At 45.2% G+C, this 24,484-nt stretch overlaps 1 protein-coding gene and 1 long non-coding RNA gene across 11 annotated transcripts in view; both read right to left on the bottom strand.

The window, feature by feature from the left end:
- SPOCD1 (SPOC domain containing 1) overlaps positions 1-21,926 on the bottom strand; it is a 51,941-nt gene extending 30,015 nt beyond the window's left edge. For 7 of the 9 annotated variants that reach the window (XM_082411167.1, XM_082411166.1, XM_082411168.1 and 4 more), the window contains exon 1: positions 9,650-21,926. The gene's annotated coding sequence lies outside the window, so the exon portion shown is untranslated. Of the gene's footprint in view, positions 1-11; positions 4,173-9,649 lie in introns of those variants that run through there. The other 2 variants (XM_082411162.1, XM_082411165.1) reach the window with 2 other exon arrangements.
- A 337-nt stretch (positions 21,927-22,263) lies between these two features.
- LOC309637446 overlaps positions 22,264-24,484 on the bottom strand; it is a 40,495-nt gene continuing 38,274 nt past the window's right edge. For both annotated transcript variants that reach the window (XR_014250545.1, XR_014250546.1), the window contains exons 4-5: positions 23,179-24,444; positions 22,264-22,847 (exon numbers count right to left, since the gene is read on the bottom strand). This is a non-coding gene — a long non-coding RNA (uncharacterized lncRNA). The remainder of the gene's footprint in view (positions 22,848-23,178; positions 24,445-24,484) is intronic.

Below are 24,484 nucleotides of genomic sequence, written 5' to 3'. Positions count from 1 at the left end.
CACGCTCTCACCTGGGGTCTCTAGGCTCCACCTCTCGGGGTTCCACCCCCAACTGTAAAGGGCCTGAGAACACGTGAGGCGGGCAGCCCTGAGGGAGGGATGGGGGCGGAGTCTGTTGATACGCAAAGGGCGGTACCCCATGCGTGCTGGCGTCCCTGTTCCGGCAGAGGGCGCTCTCCCCCACCGAGGGCTTCCCGGAGGAGGTGCCTGGTGACGAAGGACCTTGAATGCCTGCCTGCCTGCCTGCCTGCCTGCCTGAGAGTTTAAACTTGATCATAAGGCGATGGGGAGTTACTGAAACTGCCTGAACCTCTAGAGGACTGTCAGAATCAGATCTAGAGTTTTGCTCAATTATTTATTTTAATTATTGTTATCTCAAATATAATTCATATAGATGAAAATGCACACCCGATGCAATGCCCAACAGAGAGATTAGAAATAAAAAGCTAAAAATGTCGTCTCACTCCCCAACTCTTGGAAGCAACCTTCCTCTCTTTCTTTCCTTCTTTCTTTCTTTCTTTTTTTAAAATTCATATAACGATGAATAATATACTCATGCCTCTATTACTTGGTTTATTAATGTTAACAGTATCTACTGACTACCTGCTGTGTGATTTCATTAATCAACCTTTCCCCCTTTCTCCTCCCAGTTTTTGTTTTTATATTTATCTTTTTTTTTTTTTTTTTTTTTTTTTGGCTGTGTTGGGTCTTCGTTTCTGTGCAAGGGCTTTCTCCAGTTGCGGCAAGCGGGGGCCACTCTTCATCGCGGTGCGCGGGCCTCTCACTGTCGCGGCCTCTCTTGTTGCGGAGCACAGGCTCCAGACGCGCAGGCTCAGAAATTGTGGCGCACGGGCCAGTTGCTCCGCGGCATGTGGGATCTTCCCAGACCAGGGCTCAAACCCATGTGCCCTGCATTGGCAGGCGGATTCTCAACCACTGCACCATCAGGGAAGCCTTTTTTTTTTTTTTCATTGGTTGCTGTTACAGTCTTCCCTCTGTATGGGGGATTCGGTTCCCCAACCCCCAGGCACACCAAAATTCCCGAATGCTCAAGTTCCTTATATCAAATGGCACAGCATTTGTATATAACCTATGTACCTCTTCCCAAATACTTTGTCATCTCTAGATTATTTATAATACCTCGTAGAATGTAAATGCTGTGTAAATATTTAGCATGTGCCCAGCAAATTCAAGTTTTGCTTTTGGGGACTTTCTTGAAATTTTTTAAAAAATATTTTCCATCTGAGGTTGGTTGAATCCAGATCTGGAACCAGAACATATGGAGGGTCAACTGTATCAGTTTAAATAATAGTCTTAAATGTCTGTTTCTTCTTTAGATTGTATCTCTTGACACTCCTTGTGAAATGAATAATTTCCCTTGATTTCCCCTCCTCGCTTCTGCCTTCCTCCATCAACTCAACCTTAACTTTTGCCTTAAGGTTGTTAGCATGTACATTCTCTCTTGTAAACATAATTCAGTTTGCCATACTTTGCCTGTATGTATTTCTTAACATTGAAAACCAAATGACATTTATATCATTATGACTATGTAAATACTTTCATTTCAGAACCAGGGATTTGATAGACCTCACTGAGAGGGAGATGGAATTCCCCAGCACTAAACCTGTGACATGTGAGGCTGAGAAGCTTCCAGGTCAATGAATTACTACACCCAGTTAGAATGAATACATTTCGATATATGTAGATTAACATGGATGTAGCTCAAAGACATAATGTTGAATTAAAAAAGCAAATGTTAGTGAGCGAAACTGAGAGCTGGGTATATGAAAACTCTCTATACTAATCTTCAATATTTTTCTTTAAATCTAAAACTCTTCTAGAAGATAGATTTTAATTAAAAAAAAAAAAAGGAAGTTGTAGTGTGATCCATATTGAAAACTCTCATGATATGGCTGCCAGGGTCACAAATGAGGTAAGAGTTGAGATTGGATGTCACCAATGACCACAATTACTGCTCTAAGGAAAAAACTTTTTGGAGTGAGATGACCTCCCACTATGGAATGTCCTGGCCATGATGGCAGAGACGTAGACCAGGGCCCCTAAGACAAAGTGGGCTGTTATTCTGGTCCATTCAGATAATGGATGTCTCCCATCACTGGGCAAAGAAAGGGGGAGTGAAGGTACCACGTGGCATAGAGGATAAAAGGACAATGGTGGCCAATACAAATAGTGCTACTTCAAGCCAGGGACTGGTCTAAATCCTAAACCTATATTAATCCTATGTTTACCTCTTTTAATTTACCTATATTAATTCTTACACCAAGTCTAAGAGGTAAATACTGTTATTATCCCGATTTCATTTTTTAAAATGTACTTATTTTTATTATTTATTTTATTTTTGGCTGCGTTGGGTCTTCGTTGCTGCGCGCGGGCTTTCTCTAGCTGCGGTGAGCAGTGGCTACTCTTCGTTGCGGTGCGCGGGCTTCTCACTGTGGTGTCTTCTCTTGTTGCGGAGCACGGGCTCTAGGCGCGCGGGCTTCAGTAGTTGTGGCACACGGGTTCTAGAGCACAGGCTCAGTAGTGGCGCATGGGCTTAGTTGTTCCGCGGCATGTGGGATCTTCCCAGACCAGGGCTCGAACCCGTGTCCCCTGCATTGGCAGGCGGATTCGTAACCACTGGGCCACCAGGGAAGTCCCTAGATTTTCTACTCCTTATAACATTTGGTGAAATTCATTGGAAAATTATATGGTGCCATTTGGTGAATGAGACATTTTACTACTACTTTGATTTATTAAATGACTATTGGTTTGTTCAGTTCTATTTGTTTTTGAAACAATTTTAGTAATTTATATTTTCCAAAAATTTGTCCATTTTATCAAGGTTTTCAAATTTAATGGCACAAAGTTGTCCCTAGTATTCCATGATTCAAAAGATCTCTGTTGTATCAGAGTTATATTCCCCTTTTCATTCCTAATAATGTTTATTTGGACTTGTTCTCTTTCTCTCTCTCCTGATCAGTCTTTCTAGGGTGTTTTTCAAAGAATTAGACTTTTGTTTTGTTTGTTATCTCTGTTTTTTTTTGTTGTTGTTGTCATTATATATATACATACATATATTTATTCATATATATATATATATATATATATATATTTTTTTTTTTTTTTTTTTTTTTTTTGGCTGCACCACACAGCTTGTGGGATCTTAGTTCCCCAACCAGGGATTGAACCTGGGCCCCAGCAGCAAAAGTGCCGAGTCCTAACCACTGGACCGCCAGGGAATTTCCATTGTCATTATATTTTCTACTTCCTTATCTTCTGCTCTTTCTTTCATTACTTGATTTCTTCAACTTCCTTTGGTTTACTATTGTTCTTTTAATTCCTTCTTAACCTGAACCTTCAGCTCATTTTAAAAACTATTTTTATTCATAATTAATTCATTTAATGCTATACATTCTTCTCTAAGTACTTCTTTAGCTGCATCCTACAAGCCCTCATAGGTAATGGTGATGCTTTTTCGTCATTCAGCTATAAGAATTTTATAATTTGTTATAATTTACTCTCTTATTCATGGATAATTTAGAAGTTTATGGGTGCATTTAGGGTTCAAATAAATGAAAAAATTAAAGCTACCTGTTATTATTGAAAATAAATGTAATTTTACTGCATTGTGATGAGATAAAGCGGTATATAATGTTGACTTTGAGAAATGTTTAAGATTTCCTTTGTGAGCCGTTAATATTTGTTGTGTGCTTCAACTACTGAGCCCGAGTGCCACAACTACCGAAGCTCACACACCTAGAGCCTGTGCTCGGAAGCAAGAGAAGCCACCGCAATGAGAAGCCCGCGCACCTAAACAAAGACCCAATGCAACCAAAAATAAACAAATAAATAAAAATAAAATAAAATAAATTTAAAAAATATTTGTGTGCTTGAAATAATGTAAACTCTCAGTTTAATGGTGTAAGCTTTTCTTGCCTCTTTATATATTAAAGGTTTATAACCACGTTTTCAAATCCATAGTAATCTATAGCAATCTGAATCTGTAGAAATCAGTGTTCAGTGCACAAGACAGAGAAACCACTCCAGGTATTTTAAGCAAAATGAACATTAAGTTTTTACGGAGTCATTGGAAGGGCTGTAGGAGTGCACTTGAGGTTGGGTCTCTGGGATGCTATCTATCCCTAGAACCACGTTTACGATACACTGTTGTAACAAGCACTGCCAACACTGACACTGCTTCCTAACATTCACAGAACCAGAGGCCAGTCATTGACACAGAAAAACTCGATGGCTCTAGGATTGTGCTTGTAAGCAATAACAGCCCAAGGAAAAGGACAATGATCTCTGCCTCTCATCCACCTTCTAGATCTTGCACTGTGGCACCAAGTGGTGGAAACTAATCCACATCTGGAACACTAGCTGTGAGAGACTCTGGGAAACAGTTTTTAGCTTTCCATCCTCTGCACACTAGGGTGTGGGAATAGATGCCGAGTGAGTCCTTCCACATTTTCCTCTATAATATATTAATTTTTCATCTACTTGATCTATCAATTTCTGAGAGGTGTGTTTTTAAATCTCACACTATTATTGTAGACTTGTCAGTTTCTCCCTTTACTTCAGTACGTTCCTGCTTTATATAACTCAAAACACTTTTTAAAGTGCATACAAATTCATAAATAATTTTAAATCTTTTTGGTAGATTATAACTTTCATCAGTGTCAAATGTTCTTCTTTCTTCCTATTAATGTTATTTTGCTTTAATTCAGTTTTTCTGATATTAATATGAATACATTTCTGCCTTTCAGTCAGTATGTACCTGGTGTAATTTTTCTATTATTTTCAACCTTTATGTGTAGTTTTGCTTTTCACTATTCGTCTTGTAAACGGCATATAGTTAGGCTTTAAAAATCCAATCAGAGCCTCTTTGTCTCCCATTAGTGTGTTTTACCTATTCATATGATTGGGACGATGGATATATTTGGTCTTATTTCTACCATTGCTCTTTATGCTTTCTTATCGCGAATTCCCTGCTTTCTTTTTATTCCTTTTTGCCTTCTTTAGGACTTGTCAAATTATACTTACCCCCTTTATTTTCCTCCACCAGATTGGAAATTATATTTTCCTACTTCTAGTCTTTAACAGTTACCCTTACATTTATAACATATGAACTTTCATTTATATTTATCCAAGAAAGTCTACATTGACATTTTTGTTCTTCTCCCGAGTAAGACAATTTCCTTTAACAAGATTTCACCCCTACTAAAACATCTCCATTTCTTTGCTATTTTAATTTCACCCTTTTTTCCCTTTCTTTGAAGACGTATAAAATTATTCTTTAACTTTTTTATGGTCAATACTTACTTCAATTTATCACCAGGATTTACTTTTTTTTTTTTTTTTTTTTTCCTCTCGGATGCTTCTTGCATTAAACCCATAGAAGTGAAACTAGAGATGGAGTAACCACATGGGAGGATGCAGACAGGATCCAGGCGTCAGATGGTTTCTTTAGAAAATATCTATTGAACATTCGCTATGGGTCAGGACTTTCTGTATATTATCTCATTTAATATTCTCATCAGCTCTATAAGGCATCATTATTCACTTTTTACAGAAGAGGAAAGCTGAGGTTCAAGTAGGTGAAGTAACTTCCCTAGGATCATGCAAGATCTGGAGAGAAGTAGAGCTGGTAGTTCAACTTCAAGTCCAACTCCAAGGAAAGAGTATTTTGGTTTCTGGGAGGGTTTTTTTCCCCCTGCTAATAAGTCATTTCTCTTGGAATAATTTTAGGCTCCCAGAAAAGTTACAAACATAATATAATACATAATTAGGTTTATCATAGTCATTGAGTATATAGTACACATTCTCATCACTGGTCCATACAAGGCCTCCCTTAAATTGCTTATGAATTTATGTATTTATTTTAATAATATAAAACAATCCATGGAGCCACTGCCCAATACGAAAAATAAAACACTGATGAGAACTTGCATCTACAGTCTGGTCCTCCACACTTCAATCCACCCAAAGTGAATTTGAATCCTGTGTTCAGCATTCTCTTGCTTTCTTTTTTATGTAGTTTTATTAAATCTATATCTATTTCCCAAAAGTATATTTTTTTCTAGTATTCAATTTTTATAAAAAGGGTACCATGTTGAGTGTGATATTTGGTGATATACTTTTATTTTAATTAATTTATTTATTTATTTTTGGCTGCATTGGGTCTTTGTTGCTGCGCACGGGCTTGCTCTAGTTACAGTGAGTGGGGGCTACTCTTCGTTGCGGCGCGCAGGCTTCTCACTGTGGTGGCTTCTCTTGTTATGGAGCGCGGGCTCTGGGGCGCGGGCTTCCGTAGTTGTGGCACGTGGGCTCAGTAGTTGTGGCTCACAGGCTTAGTTGCTCCGCAGCATGTGGGATCTTCCCAGACCAGGGCTCGAACCTGTGTCCCCTGCACTAGCAGGCATATTCTTAACCACTGCGCCACAAGGGAAGCCCCTGGTGATATACTTTTTTTAATATATAAATTTATTTAATTTATTTAATTATTTTTGGCTGGGTTGGGTCTTTGTTGCCGCGCGTGGGCTTTCTTTAGTTGCGGTGAGCGGGGGCTACTCTTCGTTGTGGTGCGCAGGCTTCTCAATGTGGTGGCTTCTCTTTGTTGTGGAGCATGGGCTCTAGGCGTGCGGGCTTCAGTAGTTGTGGCATGCGGGCTCAGTAGTTGTGGCTCTTGGGCTCTAGAGCGCAGGCTCAGTAGTTGTGGCGCACGGGCTTAGTTGCTCCGTGGCATGTGGGATCTTCCCTGACCAGGGCTTGAACCCGTGTCCCCTGCATTGGCAGGCGGATTCTTAACCACTGTGTCACCAGGGAAGTCCCCCTGGTGATATACTTTTATCACTCAAAATTATGTTGCTAAATTCCATCCAGACTGTTGCATTTAACCTTACCGCATTCATTTTGACTGCTGTATAATACTCCATCGTATGTTATTCTAGAATTTCTGTGTCTGTTCTCCTGCCAGTGCTTTTGTGCCAACAGGAACATTCTTGTATCTCCTGATGTACACGGTAAGATTATCTCTTGAATATGAAGATAGGAGTGGAATTGCTGGGTCACAGTTGTCTTAGTTTGGGTCCCCTAAAGCAGAGCCTGAGACAAAAGGGATGCTGATAATTTATTTGAGGAGTCATGCCAGGAAGCAAGAGAGAGTGAGACAGGGGAGGAGGAAAATACAACATAAGGGAGAAATATTGAGGTGACTGCTAGGGGCTGGTTCCCAGAATTGTGGGCCTGAAGGATGGACAGCAGGGGCATTTATCTGCAGGCTCCTGAGCCCCATTGATCAAGGGATGCCCCCGGGATGTTAACTTCCCTACGTTTCTAGCTGTGCTTGCGGATGGGCGGAGTGCTGCCACCCCCAGCCACCCAGTGGAGAAAACCCTGGGCAGAAAACAGAAAAATGTGTACCTATGCTGTGTGGGGAGCTGTCAGCACACGTGAGTCCTGAGCTGGGCGGAAGGGGATTACAGCTGTGGCTTAAAGGTGAACTAAGGGGATGTGACACTGGCACCAGAGGCGACTACTAGATAGGATGGGTGAATGTTGGAGTTTACACACTAATGCCCGACTGTGTTCCTAAGTAGTTGTGCTAACTTACACTCTCACCACCAACGTGGGAGAAACCCAATGACTCTGCATCCTAACAGTCCCGTTTTCTCGCTTCTTAATGACCACTTCCTTTTTTTTTATTTTACTTTTATTTTATTTTATTGAAGTATTTACAATGTTGTGTTTATTTCTGCTGTACGGCTAAGTGACTCATTTATACATATATATACATTCTTTTTCATATTCTTTTCCATTATATTTTATCATGGGATATTGGATATAGTTCCCTGTGCTATACAGTAGGACCTTGTTGTTTATCCATTCTATATATAATAGTTTGCATCTGCTAATCCCAAACTCCCAATCCATCCCTCCCCCAACCCCCTCCTCCTTGGCAACCACAAGTCTGTTCTCTATGTCTGTGAGTCTGTTTCTGTTTCATAGATAAGTTCATTTGGGTTAATGAACACTTTCTAATTCTTAGTAGCCTGCCTCTCTCTCTCTTTCTCTCTCTCTCTCTCTCCTTCTTCTTTCTTTCCTGCGATAAATATTTTTTGGGGGGGCATATATTTCCTTTACATTTTTAAGGAAAAACAAATCTTTTATTTTTTCAAGGAGTAGTTTATCTGTTGAGAGTGTCAATTGCCTGGGACTTCCCTGGTGGTTCAGTGGGTAAGACTCTGCGCTCCCAATGCAGGGGGCCCGGGTTCGATCCCTGGTCGGGGAACTAGATCCCACATGCATGCTGCAACTAAGAGTCTGCATGCCGCAACTAAGACCCGGCGCAGCCCAAAATAAATAATAATTTTTAAAAAAGAGAGTGTCAATTGCTACAGAAGAACCTGGAAATATAAAGACTAAGAAAAGGCCCAGCATATCACTTGTATGTGGAATTGAAAGTATGACACAAATGAACTTATTTACGAAACAGAAACAGACTCCCACACACATAGAAAACAAACTTATGGTCACCAAAGGGGAAAGGGGGTGGGGGAGGGATAAATTAGGAGTTTGGGATTAGCAGATACAAACTACTATATATAAAATAAACAACAGGGCCCTACTGTATAGCACAGGGAACTATAGTCAATATCCTGTAATAAACCATAATGGGGAAAAGAAAAAAAAGAAAGAAAGGGCCCATCATGAAGCCCGGGGGGTATTGGTGACTCCAGCAGGAGTGGCGGGGGTGGGTGTGCGGGTGAGAGGTGAGGGTTGAGTTGATCAAAACTCAGAGGGATAAGGGGTGGGGTGACAGAAGGGAACCAAGCTGGCGGTTTGATAGCAAAAGGAAGGAGAGGATTGCAAGGTCAAGGGGAGAGGATTTCCAGAAAAGGGAGCATTGAGTTTACAGCCAAGTGAGAAGGAAGCAGGGAAGAGGGGATGATGGAGATGTAGGAGCAAGGGGCTGCCTCAGTATTTAGAGCACGTGGGCAGTACAGCTCTCTCCTCTTGCGCAAAGGGCACTGACTTTGGAGCCAGCCAGATGTAGGTTCAAATCCCAGGGCTGCCATTAGTGAGAGGGCGGCAATGCACCTGGCAGAGTGACGTGAGGAGCACCTAGACCAGTAGCTACTCAACACTTGGTGGTTCTTTCCCTCCCTTCCCCCTCCCAAAGTGTCTGAGGCCCAGTCTAGATTGGCAAGCTGGGAGGTGACACTTGGCTGAGTGGGCTGCAGGGCCGGAAATTCCATGCATCGGAGGAAGGGAAGGGGATGGGGAGAGCTGAGGCCTGGAGCCCAGATGCGAAGAAACAAAGGGGCTCCTGAGAATCAGGGAGAGACAGAGTGCTGATGGAGGAGGCTGAGGTGCTGCTCATATGGCAGGGAAGTTGCCACTGATTGAGGGCTCCGGGGCTGGGCCTTCCTGGCTGGGCACCAGCCGAGTGAGTAGATGTGGAGTCCTGACACAAAGGGCTTTGTCCTCCCTGCCCAAGAGGCGCCATCTCCACTCCCAGCCTCTAGCCAGCCGCTGTGGCCCACGCTGGGTTCCTGCCCCACCTGGTCCTCCTCCAACATCCCCCTCCCAGTGTCCTGGGGTCCATCCACTGAGTCCTCCCAGCCAGAAACCTGGAAGTCAGACTTACCTCTCATCAGCCATAAGGTCTATCAATTCCACCTCTCCCTCTGCTTTTCCCAGCAGTTCCCGGGGTTGGGGGCCTTCCTGGGGCACCAGGCAGCTCTCATCTGGCAGGATTCCCTCCAGTCAATTACTCAACAGGCTGGGCCTTGGCTCTGCTGTTTCCCTCTGGCTACCACACTGGATTCCACTATGGATTCATCTAGGGGGAAGCTCAGTCTTCACTCCCTGAGATGAGCTGATTTTTGTAAATTGGCTTCTCCAGCAGCTGGGGAGGGCCAGAGAGGACGAAGTTCATTTTCCATGGATGCCTTTGTGCACTTTCTTCCACCTGGCTTCACAAGCTGTGGAACCCAGGGAATGAAGGGACTGATCTGGACCACACTGAGCAGCCAGGAGGCGAGCCCCTGGAGGGAGAAGTCATTGGGAACTAAGCTTCCCCGGAGGCACCCCCTGCACGGCCAGTTCCGGGCCAGCTCCTGCCAGCCAGCAGCAGCAGTACTGCTGTGCACTGCACGCCCCAGCCCCAGAGATCTTCAGCAGAAGGCAGCGGGGCTGCTCGCTCATAGATCACCGTGCTGTACCCTCCACCGAGCCCGGCCTGGACGGGCCTCTGGCTCAACATCGCTCCGCCTCCCAGGTTCCCTGATTTGCTGAAGGACATGTTCCAGGTTGTTGACTCATGAACTGGAAAACCAGAAGCAGACCCTCTGGGCCCCAGGCAAGAGGCTCCAGAACACAAGTATGCAGCTCCTCGTCCTGAGGCTTGGTCTCGTCTGAAGGTGGAGATACACCACTGTATCTCAGGACTCTGCTGAGGCTGCCAGCTGCCTGGACCCCACCCCCAGGGACCTCCTCTAGGCACTTTTGCTCCTCTGACTCAAGGTCATGCCACTGGACACTGTGAACTCTGTAGCCAGGGATCCCAGTCAAGGTTGCTGGGCACTGCTGGGCCTCTGACAGAGCCCTGCCAAGATGCTGCTTGAACCTGGCTCCCCCTCTAAGACCTGGGCCATGGTTGAAGGGACTGGATTTCCCGTGCCTCTGAGCTCCTAGCAGCTGAGGCGATCAATGGCCAGATGCTCCAGGGCTCCTGATTCCCATCCCACAGGGTCGTGGACAGACGCAGTCAGCAGTAACCCCGGGCTGTGGTCGCTGCAGGTGGACATGCCTGTTTTTATGCAAAGCTGCTGGCACCCTGCCGAAGTCTGCTGATGGACACACGTCGTTATCAACATGACTACTTAGCACTGTCGACCTTGATCACCTGGCCGAGGTTGCGTTTGCCAGGTTTCTCCACTGAAAAAGTTACTCTGTGCCCCCCTGCCCCCCACCATTGTACTCAGGAAGGCGGTCACTGTGTGCAGCCCACACTTAAGCAGTGGGGGGTTATGCTCCGCCTACCTGAGGGCGGAATGTCTACATCAATTATTTGGAATTCCACATGGGACATTTGTCTCTTCTTAATCATTTATTTACATCATTTATTCAATCATTTATTTGTATCCGTAAGGACTCATGGATATTTATTGTACACTTTGGGTTGTAATCCAATGCTACTTTATTTCTTTTGTCACTCAAACTGGTCCCGCTTTGGTCACCGGGAGCTCTTTCAATTGGCTCCTATGTCCCTTTGACATTTGACATACCCCCATTATTGTATGTGTGTCAGGGCATGGGTATATTTCCTATCTCCTCGGAGACTTTTGATGTCAGATATCAGATGCAGCTGAGACTCGGAGTGACCCATCCCCCTTCACTCACCCCTGCCTCTTGCTCCTGGGCTTCCACATCCTGAGCCCCGGCTGCACCTCTGACCATGGGGGACCTCGAAGCTGCTGGACACACCTGAACTTTGGACCCTGCCCTTTCCTCCCTCCCCAGCCACTGCCCTGCAGAAACAATGCCCTTTCCCCTGGTTGAGTCTGTCTGCCAGTTCCGGCCCCAGAAAACTTTGTAACCGTAGTGACGTAACTGTTGTCCTTAGTGTGTGTGAATAAACTTATTTAAAGAACAAAACAAAATAAAAATTCTGCCTCTCTATGATCTTTGCAACCTACCTTATCTTCTTCATTCCTGGACTTTAGATAAATGTCCTTTTGCCTAAAACTGTTTTTATTACTTGCCCTCCCATCTGGTCAGGGTAGCATCAAGGTCTCTGCAATCAACCAGACTCGGATTCCAATCCCAGTGTCCCTGGGCAGTTACTTGACCTCTCAATACCTCAGTTTTCTCATCTGTAAAAGAGAAATAATAATAGCCTCCAAACAGCTACCATTGAATGAGCCCTCCAAAGTATATTAGGTGATAACTTATGAGATGCCCCTAATACTCCTAACACACATAGTAGGTGCTCAATAAACGGAAGCTATTACCACTATTAGTAGTGGGAATAGTCCCAGTCTCTCCCTCAAATCCATCCTCTACTTCTAAAGCTCATACATAACAATATCACACTTCCACTCACAATCTTTCCAGAATCCAGAATCCAGAACCCCCTGGGATTCAAGATCTTACAGAATCTTGCCCTGCTCTAGGCCTTGGCCTCATCTTCCTTCTCAACCCAAATCTCACTAGACTATTCACTGTTCCCCAAAGAGGCCTTGCACTTCACACTTCCTTGCCTTTGCCTGTGCTGTTCCCTCTGCCAGGCTTTCTTATCTGGAGACTCCCAGGTTGGAAAGAGCATGGACTTAGAGTTCCACAAACCTGGGTGTAATCTGCATTTGGACCCTGACTCTGCAGCTTATCAGCCATGTGACCTCAAGCGAATTCTCTAACCTCTTCAAACCTCATTTTCCTTACTCATAAAATGATGATGATAATAGTAGTCATTTCACAGGAATGTTGTAAAGATTTCAGTAGATAATCCATGTGAAGCATGTCGCATAATGCCCAGCACACAGAAAATACTTAATAAATGGTCCCTGTCTCTCTTCTTACTAATATCAGGCAGCCAGAAGTTGCCTGCTCTGCCAGGCTCTGTTTATTGATGGATTCAAGGCTAAAAATAGAACTGCAGCCTTGGGGAGTAGGTCCTTCTGGAGCCGGGAATTGATGCCCTTGGTACGGTGGATGGGGAACGAGCCAGCTTTTCCCTCTGGGGGCTGCTCAGAGGAACACAAATCTCAGTGCCTCTGGCCTTTCTTCATTATTCCCAGGGCAGGCATGTGGAGGTTGGACCAGCCCAGGCTGACGAGCTCTCCTAGCAGAGGGTTCTGCAATCCCACAAGCTGGCTTCTAACTCCAGAGCTGACATTCACTGGCTCTGTGACCTTGGGGTGGCAACTCTCCCTCTCTGAGGTTCATTATTACTCCTAGCCCGGGAAACTGACAATGGTAATAACAAACAGCTTACATGCACAGGGGCATTGAAGCCAAGGACCAGCTCTAGGACTTTGGGTAATGACTCCCCTCTCTGAGCCTCGGTTTCCATATCTCTGAAATAAGCACAGTAGTTCTGACCTTACAAGGCTGTCATGAGGGTCTAGAGAGGCCATGGCCAGCAGTCGCTGACAGCAGTGGAACCTGATGGGAACCTGAGTTATCTAATGGCGCATCTTCCCACCTGAGGGTGTGAGGAGCTGAGACAGAAATTCATTTGAGCTATCTGTAGCTATTGATCCACCAGCTTTGGAAAATGCAAAGAAATGCATCCAGCAGAAAAACACCTCATGTCTTTTGCTGCTAACAGGCAGGCCCTGCCACTGGATAGACCACTTGTGTGCAATCGACTTCCCTTGCTGTCAGTTCAGTGCTCTGGGCGAGTTGCCTTGTCTCCCAGAACAAGATGCTGAGTTAGCTAAAGCAGATCCTGAATTGCGGGCAGGAGTCCCCATTTTCCCTTCTGCAGTAGTAGTCTTAACAGTGAGGTCAAGGGCAAACAGCTGGCTTCCAGGGGCATTGAGCCCTCCTTCTCCACAAAGACACAAACGTGGGGGGCTCGGATGCCCCACAACCTCCAGGCCGCACAACCCGGGTTGTTTCTCCCCTTCTTCCCTTCCTGCGACAGGCCCTGTCAGGCTGTAGCCCTCCCTTGTTTCTGACCATGAGATGGATACAGAATTGCGTGACAGTAACATTAACAAAAATACACAGTCCCATCGCCTTGCAGTCCTCAGGGCAGGAAGATAGTAGAGCAGTCGCTGCAAGAGATCAAGAGCCTGGGACCAGGGCGCCACATGCAAAGGCTTCCTTCCCAGCCACCTGCAAACGGTGCCCCTGACAAGGGGAGAGGAAATCGTGTTCTTCTACATGAAAGATGGAAGACTGGCTGGTCACCTGAGGCCAACAAGCCCTGTAGGACTGAACCCACTAGGCAGGGGGCGCTGATCCAGTGGCATCTAGGAGGAGATGTTGGCTCTCGATTCTCACTCTCCTGGGTTCGGATCTCGGCTCCACCACTGGGGAACCCTGGGCAAATCCCCTGGTTTCCCCGGTGTGCATATTTATTTGTTTGTCGGCATATTCACAATATTCTTGCTTGCAGACAGTGGAGTCCACTCTGGCCAATTTAAGTAGAAAGAGAATTTACTTAGGGATGTTAGGCTCATTGGATGATGGAGAACTGAGCTCTAGATGCAGCTCAGGAGCATCTCCAAGAAGCACATCTCAGAACTTGGACTGATGGGGGAGCTGCTTCTGCTGTCACAGACCCCAGAACCAGTACTGCCTTGGCCACCACCCAGGCCAGCAAAAGGTGTGCCCCACGTGTAGCTGTTCCCACACATAGCCCATCTCCTGGCTGGTTGGTCTCAGGGGGTGAGTGTGATTGGAGGAAAGTAGGTCACACGTCGGTACCCTTCAAGGGGGGCTGACTTCTGCTTCGGGAAGGAGAAACTCAAGATATAAGGGCTCATCAACATATAGAAAGGAATTTTTTAAACTGTTAAGCAGTGATGAATGACAAATGTTCAGTACATCTTTCTTGTCTGTTTCCCCCACCTTGAACGAAAGCTCCATGGGGCAGCTATCTTGAATGTCCTGTTCACCTCTGTATCCCTAGCACCTAACATGGAGCCTGTGATGAATACACAGATAAATAAAATGTGGGTAATGAAAGAACCACCTGTACTTTGAGGTTACCGGCCAAATTACAGTCTCTCAGGGGGGTCACAGCTTCATGCCTTTGGAAAAGCTGCTCCTTCTTTATGGCATGCCCGTTCCTCCACAGCCCCTTGCCTGAGGGTGAAGTTGTCTTCATCTTTCATTTCTCAGTTTCGACACCTCCTCCTGGAGGCCTTCCTTGATGTACAGCTCCATCCCTACCACTGCTGTCCTCACCACCATCACCTCTCTGGAGATGCCCTGGGGAGCTGGTTTAGTCTGGTGGTTAAGAAGGCAAGCTCTACAGTCTGACTGGCTGATTTCAAATACTGGCTTCAGCTCTTACTAGCTGTTGGAGCTTGGAAAAGTCTTGTAATCATTCTGAGGGTCGTTCTCCTCATCTATCAAGTGGGGATAATAACAGTATTTAAGTCACAGAGTTGTTGTGTGGCTTAAATGAGAGAGTGTATGCAAATTCTTAGAACGGGGCCTGGCGCAGAGAGAGAGCTCAGTCCACTGCTGGTGCTGGTGCAACCCTTACTGTTCTGGCACTTACTGGGGCAACATCGTGACTGTGTTCATGTCTGTATCCCCAACTTGAGACCTTCTGGAAATCAGGAGATGGGATGTCCTTTACTCCCTCCCCCCACCTCTCCATGTGCCTCTTTTACACATGGTGTTTGTTGGTTAAACAATGAACTCAACCAAAGAAATCACAAACACAAAGACTGACAGATGAAACACTTAAAGTTTGTCTATTAGAAAACAACTAAAATTAAACTGTCCCCAGGGAGTGGGGAAAATGGCAAATGGTTAATGTCTATATTATGTAAAGATTTCATACACAGCAATAAAAAATATCTGAATTGCTAAGAGAAGTCCGGACAAAGGTCATGAGCAGGCAAGTCAGGTGAGGAAATAGAAGGAGTAAGTAAACATGGAAGAATATTCAACCTTCAGTAGGAGAAATACAAATGAGATACCAATGAAAGCAACAATAATATAGAATACAGAATTCGATACGGAATTACTTACAACACTGAATAATATCCAATAGCAGAAGAATGGCTACCTAAATAATGACACATTGATTCAGTGGCACGTCCACTATGAAATAATCATGAAAATGTTGAAACAAGTGCTTAGGATACAGTAAGTGTACAAGCAGACTGCAAAATTAAACTTAAAGCATGATCACAAGTGCAAAATGTTCATCTGGACTTGATGAAGGCTTGGCAGAAGCTTTCTGAAATTTTCAAGAAAATGAAAACAGTTGCCTTGATTTAAGAAAAAAAAAGGAGCTTTGCTAAGTATCCACCATACACCAGACACTATGCCAAACGGCTTCCACATACGTGATCTCACTTACTACCCCAACTGTCCCCAAATCCCCATGAGGTAGAAACTGTTCCCCTTTACAGGTTAGGCAACTAAGGCAGAGAGAGGGGGTCAACAGGCTGCCCGAGACGGTACAGCCAGGAATCAGCAAAGAGGGCTGCCAAGCCTGGTGTGTTGGACTCCAAGCCCAGGCCTCTTTCCAGCACATCAGATGTGTAAGATGGATGGGGTCCAGTGGCTTTTCTTTCTTTTTAAACATTGCCTTTAGTGCTGTTTAAAGGTCCTTTGTGCAATCAAAACACAATTAAAAGAACAACCGAAGCTGTCTCAGGAAGGCAGCTTAGCCCTGTTCCCTCCGGAGAGTTCTGTGGACCAGTGCCCCACCCCGCCACTGGCCGACGCCCTAACAATACCAGGAAACAACCCTGCTGAATCTTCTGTCCCTCTTCATTGGATTAAACACTCCTGGGGAGGCGCCTGGCCTTTCTTCACAAAGACCCTCCTTCCATCCCAGAGAGTCCCAGGAACTCTGGCTACCCCTGCAATGGGGATCCCAGTACTACTGTCAGGATTTCAAAAGGCCAAATGGAAATTGTGCTTTCACCCTGAACAAAGCCTCGTGGGCTACTGATGTGCCCAGTTTCACTGCTTGGATGGAATTAGAGCAGCATGGGGGGGAAAGATCACGATGTGTCCTCACTGTGCACCAGGAGGAAAGGTGATGAGCACTGGAGCATTTGACAGGGTTGTGGAACCCCAGCTGGGAAGTCAGGGAGAGCTCCTTGGGGAGGTGACTTTTTCAGCTGAGATCTGGAGGATGTGTAGGAGTCAGCCAGGTAAAGAGCAGAAGGAAGGGGGAGAAGGATGAGTAAAAGCCCCGAGGCAGGAAAGATCTTGGGCTTTCAAGAAAATGAAAGAGTGCACTGTGGACAGAGTGGAGGGCAATGAAAACAAGACCAGAGAGGTCAACAGAGGCCGATCCCACAGAACTCATAGACTCGACGGGCAGCCACCGTAGAGGAGAGAAGTGGAAGTATTCATGATGCAGTTGGAACGTCTTGTTTGAAAATGATAAAGTTGGTCCTTCCCCACTTCTCTGCCCAGAAAGCAACAAAAAGGGGGGAAAAGATGCAAAGGCCATCTTTGAGGAAACCAGGAGAAATCTGACAATGGAATCACAATTCGGTGGAAAAGCAGATAACAGCAGGGCAGGTTGGAAAGGGGCTCAGGAGGAAGCAGAGAATTCATCTTTCAGCGTGAGATGGTGAGGGGCATGCCACCAGGGAAATGGAATGGATGGGGTGGGTAGAGGCCCGCATCAGGAGCTTCCCTGGACCTGCTTGGGTTTCATGAAACAGAGGAGTTGAGGCTGAATTAAGAATCACACATATATACACTACCAAACGTAAAATAGATAGCTAGTGGGAAGCAACCGCATAGCACAGGGAGATCAGCTCTGTGCTTTGTGACCACCTAGAGGGGTGGGATAGGGAGGGTGGGAGAGAGGGAGATGCAAGAGGGAAGAGATATGGGAACATATGTATATGTATAACTGATGCACTTTGTTATAAAGCAGGAACTAACACACCGTTGTAAAGCAATTATACTCCAATAAAGACGTTAAAAAAAAAAAAAAAAAAAGAACCACACAGACAAATGAGGTTTGGGGGAGGGGAGGGACTCTAAATGGCGAAAAGGCCTATCATGATTAGCAACCAGGTAAAGGCTCAAAGAACTCATATACACTCCTGAGTCATAAGAATAACTCCTGCTATCCTGAAACAGCTCTGGCCCCTCCCCAGCATAAACCTCTTGCAAACAGCTGGTCCAGGGAAAACTTACACCTCTCAAATATTAGTAATCAACAATGAACCATCTCAAGTGCGGTACACAAATACAAGAAACAAAAACAAGAGGACAAGAACAAGCAAAGGCATCAAATGAAGAACCAAATAAACAAAAACCGAAGAACATTCACCAGAATAAAAACAAACCAAAACAAAAATCCTCAATGAAGCATTTATTTCTACAAAACAAGAGTACAGAGGAGAAATCTAAGAGCCCATGGAAATAACAGCAAGTTGACAAAAGGAAATAAAACAAGCTGTCAGGGTTCAGGGAAATTACAATGTCACAGAAATGAAAGCCAAGGTGAAAGCAGCACAAAAGAAACAGACTTTGCTGAAACACAATAATGGACAGAGGGGAGAGAAATAAGGAGAGTGAGAAAAATGAACTGAAAAGTTGTTTTTTTTTTTAATTTAACTGATGAAAGAAAATGACAAAGAGAAACCGTATGTACCTAACAGAAGAAGTAAACCAAAATAATGGCATCAAACAATGATTACAAGGTATAATTCAAGAAAATGTTTTAGGAAAAAAAAAAAAGAGACATTAAAAAGTGAATGAGACCCAGGAAAACTGACTCGAAATGATCCTCACCAAATATATTCTAATAAAGTGATGAGATTTCAAAGTTCAGAAAGAATCTTTTGGGCAACTCCATGAAAGGGAACAAGTCACTTACAAGGCGGGGACACCAGGCTGGCCTCTGACTTCTTCGTGACAGCATCCAGCATTAGAATTCAATAGAGCACCACCTACAATGTCAGCCAAGGAGAGAAAGTGTGACTCAAGAATTTTATTTTCAGCCAAACTGTTGATCCACTATAAAGGCAGAAGACAACATTTTTGAACACATGTGGGAGTTTGGAGGCTAAGGCCTAGATTTGTTGGAAGAATGGGACTTTTTTTTCCTTTTGGTGACCTGGAGTCTTAGGGTTCATTTATGTGTTTGTTCAACAGACACTTACAGACCCTTGTATGTGTTGGGGCCTGTGCCCCAGACTGTAAAAGAGTCTTATACCAAATGCTAGAGAGGGTAGGAGGAAAGCATCCTTGGAGAGGTGAGCTGGCCTTTGAAAAATGAGTGGGAGTACATGAAAGGAAGGGTATCCCAGGCAAAAGGAAGAGCATTATGCAAAGGCAGGCAGGCATAAAGGCACAGAACAAATATTATAAAATATAATTCAAGATACCATCAAGGGTGTGTTCTATAATGTTCGGACATTTGGAATGAGAAGAGTGGGTGAACCCTGAAGACATAGGATTGGGAAAGGGTAAGAGGCCTTGAATGCTGGGTTGTTTTTTTTTTTTTTAATGCTTAAACTTTACCCCATAGTTAATGTGGAGTCCTGGAATGGTTGAAGCATGAAAACCATTGTTTAGTTGCAAGAAGAAAAGGATCAGAGGTTCTGTGAGGACTCAGATTTCACCATTCCCACATTTTCTTAAGCTAGCATTCATCTCGGATGGTGCACATTCTAACCATTCTTTTGAAAGTCAGGAACAAGGCAACATTGCCCACTATTACTGTTTTTGTTCTATGTTGTATTGAAAGTTCCAGCCAGCACAGAAAGAAGAAAAAAAGTAAAAACTTAAGGATTACTGTGAACATCTAAATATTGTTCATTGCTGAGTCAAGGAGTGTGCTTGTATATTTCCTTACTTCTGCATCTTTATGTTTTTCCTGGCATTTTAAATTATCTTTCCTTTGTTCTTGCCTTTATTATTGAGAATTTTCCCAACAACTCAGTCAGGTCAGTAATCTTATCCGCATTTTACAGAGGGAGAAGGAGGGGTTGACAAAGTCCACAGCTGATACACAGTGGAGCTGGGGTCTTACCTATCTTGATGGGCTGACTCTCTCAACTCCTAGGCTGGCTGTACTCAGAGAAGGAATACATACTGGGGAGATGGTGGTGTAGTGAGGGTGTGACTCAGTCATTTGATCTTCACCAAGTTCACGAAGAGGAGGATGGTTGCAGGAAATCCCAAAGGGCACCTAATCAGTGAAGATTCTATAAAAAGATGGATGGAAGGCCAGCTACTCTGGCCAATATTCAACTCCCCAAAGGGGCCAAGCAACATCTCTCCAGCCTCAGGACTTTTGCACATGCTGTCATCTTGCCTAGAATGCTCTTCTCTGCTCTTCATGTGCCTGGCTCCTCCTCATCCTTCAGGTCACCACTTCATTCCCCTCCTCAGAGAGCTTCCCCGGTTACTCTTCATCTTTACTTCCCTGGATTGCTCAAGGCTTTGTTACCAAGTGAGGCTCCCTCCTCCTTGAGGGAGGCTGTTTCTTGGAGGCTTCCTAGGCCTCATGCAAAGAAACCCTGGGCTGTCCACCTCACCAGGTCATCAGATTGGTCCATTCCTGTAGGGGTCCCAGTCTGGGTGCCAGGAGACGCCATCCCAAGCCCCTGCAGAAATAGAGGAAGTAAAGCACTTAACAATTCCATGTTATTTGGCACCTGAAAGTAGAGAACTTTTTTTTTTTTTTTTTTTGGCTGCACTGCACAGCTCGTGGGATCTCAGTTTCCTGACCAGGGATTGAACCCAGGCCATGGCAGTGAAAGCGCTGAATCCTGACCACTAGACCACCAGGGAACTCCTGTACAGAACTTCTTTTTGAGCACAGATGAGAACCCCTCAGGAGCTTCCTCATCTCCTTCTGGCTAAACCCCACATCGAATCATCAACTTATTCAATAAATTTCTTCAGTGCCTCCCATGTGCCAGGCCCAGGCTAAGCACTAACTATACACACAGGGTAGGTCACTCACTGCACAAGGGCACCCAGTATGGGACAAGTGGGGGGCTGAGATGCAGCGCATGAACCAGTCACCAAGTTGGGGGCTCACAGAGCTGTGTCTGTTCAGAAGGATGCCTTTTTTGAACTCCCTGGAAAGCACCGTATGGGCTAGCAGCAGCCCTGCACATTGATGAATTAAACCCACATGGAGGGCTTCCCTGGTGGCACAGTGGTTGAGAATCTGCCTGCCAATGCAGGGGACACGGGTTCGAGCCCTAGTCTGGGAAGATCCCACATGCCGCGGAGCAACTCGGCCCGTGAGCCACAACTACTGAGCCTGCGCGTCTGGAGCCTGTGCTCCGCGCAACAAGAGAGGCCGCGACAGTGAGAGGCCCGCGCACCGCGATGAAGAGTGGCCCCCGCTCGCCGCAACTAGAGAAAGCCCTCGCACAGAAACGAAGACCCAACAGAGCCAAATAAATAAATAAATAAATAATAAATAAAATAAATTAAAAAAAAAAACAAACCCATATGGACCCCACCCGTGTGGAGTGACAGTCCAGTGGGAGACAGACAATTAATTAAACAACTAAATATATAATTAGAATTCACCCTTATTTTGCTCGTGAGGACACTGAGCTTCTGAGAAGCTAAACAACTGGCCCGAGGCCTCACAGCTAGTGAGTGACAGAGTCAGGGTTCAAACTCAGGTCTCCTGGCTCCAAAGCCACAATCTGCTCTGCAGAGTGAAAGAGGCATTTTAACTACATCAGCATTAATGTTGAGCTTCGGTCCCGACCTCCAGCATCTCCGTTTCTCCCTCTGACCCCTTTGATGACAAACTCAGGATTCTCTGATCCTGAGGGTCGTCCCTCCTCTTGCCCTTGCCACCTCTTTGGCTCAGCTCTCTTGGATCCGCCTGCTGCCTATTGCAGAGGCTTTTGGTGAAATGACTCATGCAATTCTTCCTGTCTCATGTGTCTTTTGGACCCTGTCATTCATCTCAGGGGCTGGGCTGGGGACAGACCTGAGTGACAGCCCTGTGCTACACTCATGATTCCAGTCACAGTGGCAACTAAAGCCACTATATATCTAGGAATAAGCTGATGTGAGTAAAGTTATAAAACTTTACTGAAGGACATAAAAGGAGGTCTGAATAAATGGAGAGACACACCATGTTCCTGGACAGAAAGACTTGGTATTATTAAAGATGTCACTTCTCCCCTAAGTAACCTATAAATTTCATGTAATTTCAATCAAAATACCGAAGGTATTTTTTAAATAAATAAATAAATAAATTTATTTATTTATTTATTTTATTTTTGGCTGCATGTAGGCTTTCTCTAGTTGCAGCGAGCGGGGGCTAGTCTTTGTTGCGGTGGCGTCTCTTGTTGCAGAGCACGGGCTCTAGGCGCGCGGGCTACAGTAGTTGTGGCTCGCAGGCTCTAGAGCACAGGCTCAGTAGTTGTGGTGCACGGGCTTAGTTGATCCGCAGCATGTGGGATCTTCCCGGTCCAGGGCTCGAACCCGTACCCCCTGCATTGGCAGGCGGATTCTTAACCACTGCACCACCAGGGAAGCCCTGGAAGGTATTTTTTTATGGAATTTGACAAGCTGATTCTCAAGTTAAACTAGAAGAAAAGATTCAATTTTAGAATTTTTTATTGTGGTAAAATACACATAACATAAAATTTACCATTTTAATCATTTTAAAGTATATAGTTCAGTGGCGTTAAGTACAGTCACATTGTTATGCGACCATCACCACCATCCATCTCCAGAACTATTTTATCACCCCAAACTGAAACTCTGTACCTATTAAACAATGACTCACCATCTCTCCCTTTCCCCACAAGAAAAAAAATTAATGAATAAAATTAAGGGACAACAGCCAATCCAGAAATAAAAATACTTATAAAACAAGAGAAATTATATTATCTATCTATCATAAGTGTAGCATTTCAAATCCACAAGGGAAATATAGACTGTTTAATCAATGGCATGAGGACAAATGACTGTCTAATTTGAAAAATATAAAATTTGAACTCTACCCCACACCAGACACACATACAAAGTACCTTTGATTTAAAGAACTAAATGTAAAAAACAAAACCTCATAAACCGTTAGAAGAAAAGTGGGACAGGTGAATAGATTTGACTACATAGAAACATTTCACTTCTGAAAGACAGGAGACTATAGGAGCAAAGTTAAAAGACATGTAACAGGCCTTCCCTGGTGGTGCAGTGGTTGAGAATCTGCCTGCCAATGCAGGGGACACGGGTTCGAGCCCTGGTCTGGGAAGATCCCACATGCCGCGGAGCAACTAGACCCGTGCGCCACACCTACTGAGCCTGCGCGTCTGGAGCCTGTGCTCCGCAACAAGAGAGGCCGCGACAGTGAGAGGCCCGCGCACCGCGATGAAGAGTGGCCCCCACTCGCCGCAAATAGAGAAAGCCCTTGCACAGAAACGAAGACCCAACACAGCCAAAAATAATAAATAAATAAATAAAAATTTAAAAAAAAAAAAAAAAAAAAAAAAAAAAAGACATGTAACAGACTGGGAAACAAACCTGCCATACACATGGAGGAAGGCAACACAAGCACATCTCGAAGTAACTATTTTGCTTTTATTTTCCCCACTTCCTCATGTCAATCAGAGGTTCCACTTTACCTCCAGGAGAATTAGTGCTTTTATAGCTGGAATATAAAGAGAGGGAAACAGCCAACGTTCAGATGTCATTGTTTTTTTAACTTCCCAGATAGTCTGCTGAAGCTCACATCAGAAACCACACTTTTGAAAGGCAGAGCCTTTGATTTTCAAGAGGCTGCTTTTGCCGAGAGAAGAAAATGCTATTGAAAATCGAAAGGGAAGGTCCTGAAGAAAGCAGGAGAGAGAGTTTATGCCTTAACTATAGATTGAAAAGAGAACAGAGAAGACCCACACCATGTGCCACCTGGGAAGTAAATGGGGTCACCGGGCTGGGAGAGGGAAAAGGATCGAGATGAGGCATGACCTTGGAAGAGGTCGGGGGGCTTGGGATGAGGGAACTGGACCTGTGGGACCACAAGGAAGGGAAGGGAGTCAGTGCCCAGAGACTGCTAAGCCCTCTCCATCACCGCTACCAGGGGGCTTTATGGGCACTGGACCGTCACCAGTAGATGCTCTGGGGCCACTTAAGTGGGCACCAGGGGCCACCTTGGCTGAAGAGCCACATTAGCCATTGGCTCTTCATTTTTGAGCCCACGTGAGAATCTGCCAAGATGCTTACAGACCACGGTGGTGCCCCTCCCCACATCCCACTGGCCCAGTGACTCCTGGCAGCTAGGGGGCTGGTTCTGTGCACCTTGCCCGCACCCCAACCCCCCACTTCAAATGCGCCCTGTGGCTTCCCTGGGCTTTTCTGCCTCGGCCTTCTCTTTAGCTGGGGAAGGCCTCTCAGCCTTCCAGCAGGCATAGTTTGGAAATGTAGGAAGCTGACGCCCCTAGAGCAACCTTCCACCATGAGGGACGGGAGTCCTGGATAAACGCTTCAGCTTCTGGCCTTAAGAGGCACAACTCCAAGGCCTGCTCCTCGTGGGTCCTCAGAGGGGCTCCAGTGGGATTCGGCCCGTTGCCCCCAGTGGTAACCAGCTCAGAGAACAGCATGTTGAAGAAATCATTTGTCCTGTAGGATGTCCTCCATTTTGGGTTTGTCTACCTGCTTCTGTGTGTATCATTCACCTCGTCCCTCCATCCCCAGGATTTCCTGTCACTAGAAGTCAATTCTTCGGCAAGGCACCAGAGCAGCTGGCATTGGTGCCTGGCCAGCTCCTCTTGGCCAATCCTGGAGGCCACTTGCAGACAGGCTGTACCAGTGCCCTTCA

This window comes from Balaenoptera physalus, assembly GCF_965194825.1.
Source record: "Balaenoptera physalus genome assembly, chromosome: 1".
Lineage (NCBI taxonomy): Eukaryota > Metazoa > Chordata > Mammalia > Artiodactyla > Balaenopteridae > Balaenoptera > Balaenoptera physalus.
Note: the sequence above shows the minus strand (reverse complement) of the source record. Positions and strands in the feature narration are given on the sequence as shown.